The 12,500-nt window shown below is 54.0% G+C and overlaps 2 non-coding genes and 1 pseudogene across 2 annotated transcripts; all 3 read left to right on the forward strand.

Annotated features, from left to right (window-relative positions):
* Positions 1-4,715: 4,715 nt before the first annotated feature.
* LOC124578951 lies at positions 4,716-6,625 on the forward strand. Its single transcript, XR_006972725.1, has one exon. It is a non-coding gene; the product is annotated as a small subunit ribosomal RNA (ribosomal RNA).
* A 351-nt stretch (positions 6,626-6,976) lies between these two features.
* LOC124578938 lies at positions 6,977-7,131 on the forward strand. Its single transcript, XR_006972714.1, has one exon. It is a non-coding gene; the product is annotated as a 5.8S ribosomal RNA (ribosomal RNA).
* A 188-nt stretch (positions 7,132-7,319) lies between these two features.
* The window catches only part of LOC124578971, a 7,388-nt pseudogene continuing 2,207 nt past the window's right edge, over positions 7,320-12,500 (forward strand).

A 12,500-nucleotide genomic window follows, 5' to 3' on the forward strand; every position in this document is an offset into this window, starting at 1 on the left:
CCCCACTCCAACCGCCCAACTCGCAACTCCAGCGGATGAACGGCGGACTTTTCCCGCAGTCGCAATGTGCAATCCACCCCTATAACATGCGTTTCATGAAGAGTTATCTCCAATATGCGACATTCCCGCTGTCCCTATACATGAGCTGCGGGCTGTACCAGTTACGAGCTAGAGACGCGACCGCGTTGCTCTCTGTACGAATGCCGATGCTGAGCGGTCAGCTAGGAGGCGCTCCATCCATGTCGGTACCGGTGAGCGTTGCACTCGCAGTCGCAAGAACGTACGGCAAGTATATTACCTGGAAGAGTCAATGACAGTCCACGCCCCCCTGCGTGGGAAGAGTCTTTCTAGGCCATGACCCACCGGAAGGGCGCAGCGTCCCCCACCCCAGACATGTGACGTCACACCATCGGTATTGACGACTAGACTGATTCCTTATAATCATTTGCCATACACCGGTGGAAGCTGCCGAGACGAGTAACTACATAGCGGGCTCGCCGTGTCACTAATGTACAGAGATACAACAGTTTCGACTGGAACCGGATTAAACGTATACACGGCGCTGATTAGTAATAGATAGAGCCATCAGAATACAGATAATGTATACAACTGTCCGTATACATGCTGAAAGACTCTGCTCACAATCACAACCACACGTCAGCCACACACCCTTATCACGCACTACTCTCTGCCTGTAACACGCACACAGACAATATGTAAGCACCAGCATGGAACAACACCCAGTGCATCCTCTCCGCCACATTAGACAATCCACACTGTCATAACCAGACTGGGAGGTCCACTCAGAAAACAGAATATCCCACCCACCCGACAACCACCATTGCTCAGCCAAGCCACCAACACCCACACATGTCCTACACAGGGGTGCACCCAACATCACAATACTGCCTCCTCTCACAGCACACAAACAATGGCAGGAATGAAAGACACAGGTCTGCCACAAGCATGGAATGAGAGCGCCGCCTGTCATGAGCCAAAGGTGCATCCTGACGTGGCAAATCAGATGATGCCGCAGGCATCCACTTACTATAATCACAATCAACAAACCGGCCGCCCCGCCCCGCCCCCCATTAAACCTTTCCTTACAACAATGTGTACCTTAACCTAACCTATATCGTACCGTAACCTAACCTATATCGTACCGTAACCTAACCTATGTCGTACCGTAACCTAACCTATGTCGTACCGTAACCTAACCTATGTCGTACCGTAACCTAACCTATGTCGTACCGTAACCTAACCTATGTCGTACCGTAACCTAACCTATGTCGTACCGTAACCTAACCTATGTCGTACCGTAACCTAACCTATGTCGTACCGTAACCTAACCTATGTCGTACCGTAACCTAACCTATGTCGTACCGTAACCTAACCTATGTCGTACCTTAACCTAACCTATGTCGTACCTTAACCTAACCTATGTCGTACCTTAACCTAACCTATGTCGTACCTTAACCTAACCTATGTCGTACCTTAACCTAACCTATGTCGTACCTTAACCTAACCTATGTCGTACCTTAACCTAACCTATGTCGTACCTTAACCTAACCTATGTCGTACCTTAACCTAACCTATGTCGTACCTTAACCTAACCTATGTCGTACCTTAACCTAACCTATGTCGTACCTTAACCTAACCTATGTCGTACCTTAACCTAACCTATGTCGTACCTTAACCTAACCTATGTCGTACCTTAACCTAACCTATGTCGTACCTTAACCTAACCTATGTCGTACCTTAACCTAACCTATGTCGTACCTTAACCTAACCTATGTCGTACCTTAACCTAACCTATGTCGTACCTTAACCTAACCTATGTCGTACCTTAACCTAACCTATGTCGTACCTTAACCTAACCTATGTCGTACCTTAACCTAACCTATGTCGTACCTTAACCTAACCTATGTCGTACCTTAACCTAACCTATGTCGTACCTTAACCTAACCTATGTCGTACCTTAACCTAACCTATGTCGTACCTTAACCTAACCTATGTCGTACCTTAACCTAACCTATGTCGTACCTTAACCTAACCTATGTCGTACCTTAACCTAACCTATGTCGTACCTTAACCTAACCTATGTCGTACCTTAACCTAACCTATGTCGTACCTTAACCTAACCTATGTCGTACCTTAACCTAACCTATGTCGTACCTTAACCTAACCTATGTCGTACCTTAACCTAACCTGTATTGCGCCTTAACCTAACCTGTATTGCGCCTTAACCTAACCTGTATTGCGCCTTAACCTAACCTGTATTGCGCCTTAACGTAACCTGTATTGCGCCTTAACGTAACCTGTATTGCGCCTTAACGTAACCTGTATTGCGCCTTAACGTAACCTGTATTGCGCCTTAACGTAACCTGTATTGCGCCTTAACGTAACCTGTATTGCGCCTTAACGTAACCTGTATTGCGCCTTAACGTAACCTGTATTGCGCCTTAACGTAACCTGTATTGCGCCTTAACGTAACCTGTATTGCGCCTTAACGTAACCTGTATTGCGCCTTAACGTAACCTGTATTGCGCCTTAACGTAACCTGTATTGCGCCTTAACGTAACCTGTATTGCGCCTTAACGTAACCTGTATTGCGCCTTAACGTAACCTGTATTGCGCCTTAACGTAACCTGTATTGCGCCTTAACGTAACCTGTATTGCGCCTTAACGTAACCCACATTGCCCCTTAACGTAACCCAACACACGTTGGGCCTTAACCCAACACACGTTGGGCCTTAACCCAACACACGTTGGGCCTTAACCCAACACACGTTGGGCCTTAACCCAACACACGTTGGGCCTTAACCCAACACACGTTGGGCCTTAACCCAACACACGTTGGGCCTTAACCCAACACACGTTGGGCCTTAACCCAACACACGTTGGGCCTTAACCCAACACACGTTGGGCCTTAACCCAACACACGTTGGGCCTTAACCCAACACACGTTGGGCCTTAACCCAACACACGTTGGGCCTTAACCTGCTCTGTAATTGTCATACGACGCGTTAAATTAGTGTAGTGTTGCCTAACTGCAACCCCCGCAATATAGTTTGCTACTCGCACTGCCCGGTCCCCAGTGTATCGCTTCATGTTAAACACCTTGCAGCTATACACTGTAATGTGGATGGCAGCAGGACGTACATGCTCAATGCCCTTTGCAGTTGTTCATTGGCATTTGCAGTTGTTCATTGGCATTCGCATGTGCGAAGCACTTAGCCTACGCTGTGGTACGGCCTGTGTCAACTGTCCGCTGATGTTGTACGTCCAAATCACACACTGTACTGCACATTGGTCCTCATGTACTGAATGATACATCGTGGTACATGTGACCGTACAACGACTGCGCCAACAACGGCGAACCATGCGGTCCAAATGTTGTGCACTCAGCTACGTGTCGTCTCCCTATAAGAGCTGGATTGCAGTGTGGTATGCCCTGGATGGCGATCAGCATGAGCCGTCTGTTGATGTAGTGGCGCGTGTTGTCAGACGTAGTCGTCTCTTCTCACACACCGTGATAGCATGGTGCACTGCGTTCCACATCTGCGACATGCGACAGAGGCCGGTTGACAGTCGTTCGCGCAATGGACATCGCATACGTACGGGGGCCACCTTCCACGTGTTCGCGAAGCGTGCACATGTTGTTGCGTGTATGTGGGCAGACATAGTGTGTCGTGACACCTGACACAGGCATGCAACAATCGTTGAATTTGCAAATGGCGATGGACGCCTACGTTTGCTGGTGACGTTATGCAAATGAACAACTGGTAAACCGTTGTGGTGCGGTTGTTCTCGCTAGAGGTGAATCAGTGATGGCGACGATCGGTTGAGCTACCAACCGGTTGTTCCAGCGATACCCACCATGCCCACGAACGTGAATGGCATCTGGGTGTGAAGCGATACGCGGCGGTGGCTGGGTGGGACCGTCCCCGGCCGGTGAGGGGGGGCCTCCCGGCGTGCTGGCCGCGCGGTGCGTGGGCGCACGCGCTACAGCCGGCTGGTGGGGGCGGCCAGTGGCAGGCGCGCCGGCCGACGGAGGCGGCAGGCGGCGCAGCTGCGCGCCGGCGCACCCTGCACGCGGCGCCGTGCGGCCAAAGTAGGTCCTCGCGGGCCCGGTGCGAAGCGCGGTGGACATCTGCAGTGTGCTGGTCCGATTGAGGACTGTGTGCGCTGAGGATGCGCCGCCGCCCGGCGCTCGGCGCCGCGACGCCGTCTGCTGCTCGGTCGCCTCTGCGGTTCTCGCAGGTGGTTTGTATCGCAGCTGTGCGGACGTGTTGGCGCGTGCGCTGTGCTGGGAGAGTTCGCTTCGGCACCCAAGTGGGGCTTTTGTCCTTCTGTGGCGCTGGCGTTGGAGCTGCCGGTCACCGTAGGTGGCGCGTGTTGTCTCCCGCCGGCAATGCCACGACAGCACGCTCCCGGGCCTCTGTCGGCAGCGGCAAGCTCAGTTGGGAGCACGGGTGGTCGCACCTAAAGCGTCTACTCGCCAAACTCCGGGCGATTGCGCCTCTCTCGAACCCGACCAAGTACTTAGGACGGCGCTGCGCGCCGCCGGGACCTGAGAGGGTTTCGAGGTGTATTGTGCAGGGGAGCTCAGCCTCCTCCTGTTTGCAGAATAATTGAGCGGACGCTTGCGTGTTCGCGCGGGCCCCCGGGACACACTCCCGGGCGGCCGGCTGCTCAGCTCTAGTTGACGCAGCTCCCTGGTTGATCCTGCCAGTAGTCATATGCTTGTCTCAAAGATTAAGCCATGCATGTCTCAGTACAAGCCGCATTAAGGTGAAACCGCGAATGGCTCATTAAATCAGTTATGGTTCCTTAGATCGTACCCACGTTACTTGGATAACTGTGGTAATTCTAGAGCTAATACATGCAAACAGAGTCCCGACCAGAGATGGAAGGGACGCTTTTATTAGATCAAAACCAATCGGTCGGCTCGTCCGGTCCGTTTGCCTTGGTGACTCTGAATAACTTTGGGCTGATCGCACGGTCCTCGTACCGGCGACGCATCTTTCAAATGTCTGCCTTATCAACTGTCGATGGTAGGTTCTGCGCCTACCATGGTTGTAACGGGTAACGGGGAATCAGGGTTCGATTCCGGAGAGGGAGCCTGAGAAACGGCTACCACATCCAAGGAAGGCAGCAGGCGCGCAAATTACCCACTCCCGGCACGGGGAGGTAGTGACGAAAAATAACGATACGGGACTCATCCGAGGCCCCGTAATCGGAATGAGTACACTTTAAATCCTTTAACGAGTATCTATTGGAGGGCAAGTCTGGTGCCAGCAGCCGCGGTAATTCCAGCTCCAATAGCGTATATTAAAGTTGTTGCGGTTAAAAAGCTCGTAGTTGGATTTGTGTCCCACGCTGTTGGTTCACCGCCCGTCGGTGTTTAACTGGCATGTATCGTGGGACGTCCTGCCGGTGGGGCGAGCCGAAGGCGTGCGACGCGCCTCGTGCGTGCTCGTGCGTCCCGAGGCGGACCCCGTTGCAATCCTACCAGGGTGCTCTTGAGTGAGTGTCTCGGTGGGCCGGCACGTTTACTTTGAACAAATTAGAGTGCTTAAAGCAGGCAAGCCCGCCTGAATACTGTGTGCATGGAATAATGGAATAGGACCTCGGTTCTATTTTGTTGGTTTTCGGAACCCGAGGTAATGATTAATAGGGACAGGCGGGGGCATTCGTATTGCGACGTTAGAGGTGAAATTCTTGGATCGTCGCAAGACGAACAGAAGCGAAAGCATTTGCCAAGTATGTTTTCATTAATCAAGAACGAAAGTTAGAGGTTCGAAGGCGATCAGATACCGCCCTAGTTCTAACCATAAACGATGCCAGCCAGCGATCCGCCGCAGTTCCTCCGATGACTCGGCGGGCAGCCTCCGGGAAACCAAAGCTTTTGGGTTCCGGGGGAAGTATGGTTGCAAAGCTGAAACTTAAAGGAATTGACGGAAGGGCACCACCAGGAGTGGAGCCTGCGGCTTAATTTGACTCAACACGGGAAACCTCACCAGGCCCGGACACCGGAAGGATTGACAGATTGATAGCTCTTTCTTGATTCGGTGGGTGGTGGTGCATGGCCGTTCTTAGTTGGTGGAGCGATTTGTCTGGTTAATTCCGATAACGAACGAGACTCTAGCCTGCTAACTAGTCGCGTGACATCCTTCGTGCTGTCAGCGATTACTTTTCTTCTTAGAGGGACAGGCGGCTTCTAGCCGCACGAGATTGAGCAATAACAGGTCTGTGATGCCCTTAGATGTTCTGGGCCGCACGCGCGCTACACTGAAGGAATCAGCGTGTCTTCCTAGGCCGAAAGGTCGGGGTAACCCGCTGAACCTCCTTCGTGCTAGGGATTGGGGCTTGCAATTGTTCCCCATGAACGAGGAATTCCCAGTAAGCGCGAGTCATAAGCTCGCGTTGATTACGTCCCTGCCCTTTGTACACACCGCCCGTCGCTACTACCGATTGAATGATTTAGTGAGGTCTTCGGACTGGTACGCGGCATTGACTCTGTCGTTGCCGATGCTACCGGAAAGATGACCAAACTTGATCATTTAGAGGAAGTAAAAGTCGTAACAAGGTTTCCGTAGGTGAACCTGCGGAAGGATCATTACCGACTAGACTGCATGTCGTTCGATGTGCGTGTCGTGTCGCGCAACACGCTACCTGTACGGCTCGCAGTAGCCGTGCGCCGCGTGCGGAACCACGCGTGCTTCTCAAAACTAACGCCAATGTTGTGTGGTACGAGCGCTGAAGCGCTGGAGCGGCTGGCCTGCGGCACCTGGCGCCTGGCGCCGGTTTTGAATGACTTTCGCCCGACTGCCTGTCCGCTCCGGTGTGGAGCCGTACGACGCCCATCGGCCGTGAGGCCGTTGGACACAGAACGCTTGAACAGGGGCCGCCACACGCCTACGTCCCGCCTATGCAACTGTCTTGAAAGAGACAGTGGAAACTAAGAAAAGATCACCCAGGACGGTGGATCACTCGGCTCGTGGGTCGATGAAGAACGCAGCAAATTGCGCGTCGACATGTGAACTGCAGGACACATGAACATCGACGTTTCGAACGCACATTGCGGTCCATGGATTCCGTTCCCGGGCCACGTCTGGCTGAGGGTCGGCTACGTATACTGAAGCGCGCGGCGTTTGCCCCGCTTCGCAGACCTGGGAGCGTCGCGGCCGCCTGTGGGGCCGGCCGCGCCTCCTGAAACGTGCGATGCGCGCCCGTCGCCTGGCGGTTCGCATACCGGTACTTACTCGGTAGCGTGCACAGCCGGCTGGCGGTGTGGCGTGCGACACCTCGTACAACGACCTCAGAGCAGGCGAGACTACCCGCTGAATTTAAGCATATTACTAAGCGGAGGAAAAGAAACTAACAAGGATTCCCCCAGTAGCGGCGAGCGAACAGGGAAGAGTCCAGCACCGAACCCCGCAGGCTGCCGCCTGTCGTGGCATGTGGTGTTTGGGAGGGTCCACTACCCCGACGCCTCGCGCCGAGCCCAAGTCCAACTTGAATGAGGCCACGGCCCGTAGAGGGTGCCAGGCCCGTAGCGGCCGGTGCGAGCGTCGGCGGGACCTCTCCTTCGAGTCGGGTTGCTTGAGAGTGCAGCTCCAAGTGGGTGGTAAACTCCATCTGAGACTAAATATGACCACGAGACCGATAGCGAACAAGTACCGTGAGGGAAAGTTGAAAAGAACTTTGAAGAGAGAGTTCAAAAGTACGTGAAACCGTTCTGGGGTAAACGTGAGAAGTCCGAAAGGTCGAACGGGTGAGATTCACGCCCATCCGGCCACAGGCCTCCGCCCTCGGCAGATGGGGCCGGCCGCCCGCGCGGAGCAATCCGCGGCGGGGTCGTGTCCGGTTGCCTTTCCACTCGCCGCGGGGTGGGGCCGTTCCGGTGTGCGGTGGGCCGCACTTCTCCCCTAGTAGGACGTCGCGACCCGCTGGGTGCCGGCCTACGGCCCGGGTGCGCAGCCTGTCCTTCCGCGGGCCTCGGTTCGCGTCTGTTGGGCAGAGCCCCGGTGTCCTGGCTGGCTGCCCGGCGGTATATCTGGAGGAGTCGATTCGCCCCTTTGGGCGCTCGGGCTCCCGGCAAGCGCGCGCGGTTCTTCCCGGATGACGGACCTACCTGGCCCGGCCCCAGACCCGCGCCGCTGTTGGCTCGGGATGCTCTCGGGCGGAATAATCGCTCCCGTCAGCGGCGCTTCAGCTTTGGACAATTTCACGACCCGTCTTGAAACACGGACCAAGGAGTCTAACATGTGCGCGAGTCATTGGGCTGTACGAAACCTAAAGGCGTAATGAAAGTGAAGGTCTCGCCTTGCGCGGGCCGAGGGAGGATGGGGCTTCCCCGCCCTTCACGGGGCGGCGGCCTCCGCACTCCCGGGGCGTCTCGTCCTCATTGCGAGGTGAGGCGCACCTAGAGCGTACACGTTGGGACCCGAAAGATGGTGAACTATGCCTGGCCAGGACGAAGTCAGGGGAAACCCTGATGGAGGTCCGTAGCGATTCTGACGTGCAAATCGATCGTCGGAGCTGGGTATAGGGGCGAAAGACTAATCGAACCATCTAGTAGCTGGTTCCCTCCGAAGTTTCCCTCAGGATAGCTGGTGCTCGTACGAGTCTCATCCGGTAAAGCGAATGATTAGAGGCCTTGGGGCCGAAACGACCTCAACCTATTCTCAAACTTTAAATGGGTGAGATCTCCGGCTTGCTTGATATGCTGAAGCCGCGAGCAAACGACTCGGATCGGAGTGCCAAGTGGGCCACTTTTGGTAAGCAGAACTGGCGCTGTGGGATGAACCAAACGCCGAGTTAAGGCGCCCGAATCGACGCTCATGGGAAACCATGAAAGGCGTTGGTTGCTTAAGACAGCAGGACGGTGGCCATGGAAGTCGGAATCCGCTAAGGAGTGTGTAACAACTCACCTGCCGAAGCAACTAGCCCTGAAAATGGATGGCGCTGAAGCGTCGTGCCTATACTCGGCCGTCAGTCTGGCAGTCATGGCCGGTCCTTGCGGCCGGCCGCGAAGCCCTGACGAGTAGGAGGGTCGCGGCGGTGGGCGCAGAAGGGTCTGGGCGTGAGCCTGCCTGGAGCCGCCGTCGGTGCAGATCTTGGTGGTAGTAGCAAATACTCCAGCGAGGCCCTGGAGGGCTGACGCGGAGAAGGGTTTCGTGTGAACAGCCGTTGCACACGAGTCAGTCGATCCTAAGCCCTAGGAGAAATCCGATGTTGATGGGGGCCGTCATAGCATGATGCACTTTGTGCTGGCCCCCGTTGGGCGAAAGGGAATCCGGTTCCTATTCCGGAACCCGGCAGCGGAACCGATACAAGTCGGGCCCCTCTTTTAGAGATGCTCGTCGGGGTAACCCAAAAGGACCCGGAGACGCCGTCGGGAGATCGGGGAAGAGTTTTCTTTTCTGCATGAGCGTTCGAGTTCCCTGGAATCCTCTAGCAGGGAGATAGGGTTTGGAACGCGAAGAGCACCGCAGTTGCGGCGGTGTCCCGATCTTCCCCTCGGACCTTGAAAATCCGGGAGAGGGCCACGTGGAGGTGTCGCGCCGGTTCGTACCCATATCCGCAGCAGGTCTCCAAGGTGAAGAGCCTCTAGTCGATAGAATAATGTAGGTAAGGGAAGTCGGCAAATTGGATCCGTAACTTCGGGATAAGGATTGGCTCTGAGGATCGGGGCGTGTCGGGCTTGGTCGGGAAGTGGGTCAGCGCTAACGTGCCGGGCCTGGGCGAGGTGAGTGCCGTAGGGGTGCCGGTAAGTGCGGGCGTTTAGCGCGGGCGTGGTCTGCTCTCGCCGTTGGTTGGCCTCGTGCTGGCCGGCGGTGCAGGATGCGCGCGCCTGCGCGGCGTTCGCGCCCCGGTGCTTCAACCTGCGTGCAGGATCCGAGCTCGGTCCCGTGCCTTGGCCTCCCACGGATCTTCCTTGCTGCGAGGCCGCGTCCGCCTTAGCGTGCTCCTCCGGGGGCGCGCGGGTGCGCGGATTCTCTTCGGCCGCCATTCAACGATCAACTCAGAACTGGCACGGACTGGGGGAATCCGACTGTCTAATTAAAACAAAGCATTGCGATGGCCCTAGCGGGTGTTGACGCAATGTGATTTCTGCCCAGTGCTCTGAATGTCAACGTGAAGAAATTCAAGCAAGCGCGGGTAAACGGCGGGAGTAACTATGACTCTCTTAAGGTAGCCAAATGCCTCGTCATCTAATTAGTGACGCGCATGAATGGATTAACGAGATTCCCGCTGTCCCTATCTATTCAGACATGACATCAAGATTTATCTTGATCAGCTGAATTGGATACTAAGAGTTTTAGCTGGGCAGGCTATAATTGTAGCTCTTGATGCTAATGCTAAGTCCCCACTCTGGCACAGTGATGTACAGGACGGAAGGGGTGCGGAGCTTGTTGATTTGATAATGGAAACGCACATGCATGTGCTAAACTTGCCTGGGTACCCCCCGACCTACTCAGGGAGGGCGGGTGCAACATCAAATATTGATGTCACACTAGCAAGCGAGAGGGCAGCACCCCACGTCCATAACTGGCAAGTAAGAGAACATCTAACTGTCAGTGATCACAACTGTATTACATTTGAAATAGCGTCGACCATCGTGGATGTGCCAGGTGAGTGGGTGGAACGGTACAACTATGCTCGGACAGACTGGGACCGACTCGTGCAGGTGTTCAGTCCTCCTGAGTTCGGGGAGGACATAGGTAATATTGATGAAGCTGTGGAGGAGCTTGTGAGCTCCGTGCAAACAGCCATCACACTATCTGTACCTCGAATAGCGAGATACATCTGCAGGGAGTCCACCCCGTGGACCCCTGAATTGACTGTGCTTAAACGATCGGTCAGAAGGGCTCGAAGCAACTACCAAAGGAGCTTTGCCCAAGACGAACGACAATACCACCTGCGTATTTATCGTCGTCTGAAGCAGAGATACAAGGATCAGTTAGACATTACAAGGCGCCAATCCTGGGAAAGATTTGTGAACGATCAGCTGGGAACAGACCCTTGGGGAGTTCCCTACAAAATCGTTCGAGAAAAAATTAGATCGCCCATGATGCTGTCTACGCTGCGTGCTGGGGATGGTGACACGACCAAGAATTGGGAAGAAACAGCAAGATTGCTGTTGGACACATTACTTCCAGATGATATCGAGGACCAGGACTCGCACGAGCAGCGAGAAATACGTCAGGCTCTCTCGATCCCGTATCTTAACGATACAAACGTGCGCCCTTTCTCAGCAGAGGAGGTAGAAGCAACCATCTACACCTTTGCAAGGAAGAAGGCGCCGGGTCCTGACGGGATCCCTGTGGAGATCTTACAGGGACTCGCACACTTGGTCGCCCCGGCATTAAGTCGTATTTACAGCGTCTGTTTACAAAGGGGCTATTATCCACTACAGTGGAAAACTGCGGAAGTAGTAATTATCAGGAAAGGCCCGGATAAAGATCCAACGGTGCCGAAATCCTATCGGCCTATCTGTCTGCTGGATGTAATGGGCAAAGCATTTGAGAAGTTGCTGGCTGACCGTCTTCAGAGTCATCGAACTCTGCATGGTATGAGTGATAGGCAGTTCGGATTCCGAAAGGGTCGCTCCACCCAGGATGCGATCAATGAGGTTTGCCGAATTGTTCACTCTGCGACATCAAAGTATGTCCTTGGAATAATGATAGACATCTCAGGGGCCTTCGACAACCTGTGGTGGCCGGCACTCTTCTCTCGCCTAAGAGAGATTGGGTGTCCGCAGCTGCTGTATGGCTGTCTGGAGGCCTACTGTGATGGAAGGACTGCTAAGATAACGGCTCCTGGAGCCGTCGTATCTAAAAGAGTATCCCGTGGTTGTCCCCAGGGATCGGTGTGTGGTCCCATTTTTTGGGATATTAACATGGAACCTTTGTTGAACGTCCTGCAGGAAGAGACTGCAGTTCTGGGAGTCGTTGCTTATGCGGATGATCTCGCAATTCTAGTAGAAGGTGACACTCGCAATGTGATCGAAGACCGATCACGACTGGCTATTGAACTGTTAACCAACTGGTGTAAGAAGACTAAAATGTCTATTGCACCACAAAAATCGCTATATATGCTCTTGAAAGGCAAGTTGAATAGAGACCCAACAGTCAGAATTAATGGCCAAGCAGTGTCACGACAGAGATATGCCCGTTACCTGGGGGTATATTTAGATGAGAATTGGAGTTTCATTCCGCATATCGAGCAAATAACGACAAAGTCCTTAGCTTTGTTCAATAAGATAATATCAATTGGACAAAGAAGGTTCCATCTGCCGTCAAAGGCAATAAATATTTATCATAACTGCATATTGGCACCAATAGTAGGGCACGCATCCAGTGTGTGGGCCCACAGGTTAGCTCTGGTGCGGCCTGCCGCTGCTGTCCGGCGAATACAGAGGAACGTTCTGTTGAGATGCATTGGAGCATTCAGCACAAGTCCAACAGATGCACTGTTGGTAATTATGG

Source organism: Schistocerca americana, unplaced genomic scaffold (genome assembly GCF_021461395.2).
Source record: "Schistocerca americana isolate TAMUIC-IGC-003095 unplaced genomic scaffold, iqSchAmer2.1 HiC_scaffold_283, whole genome shotgun sequence".
Classification (NCBI taxonomy): domain Eukaryota; kingdom Metazoa; phylum Arthropoda; class Insecta; order Orthoptera; family Acrididae; genus Schistocerca; species Schistocerca americana.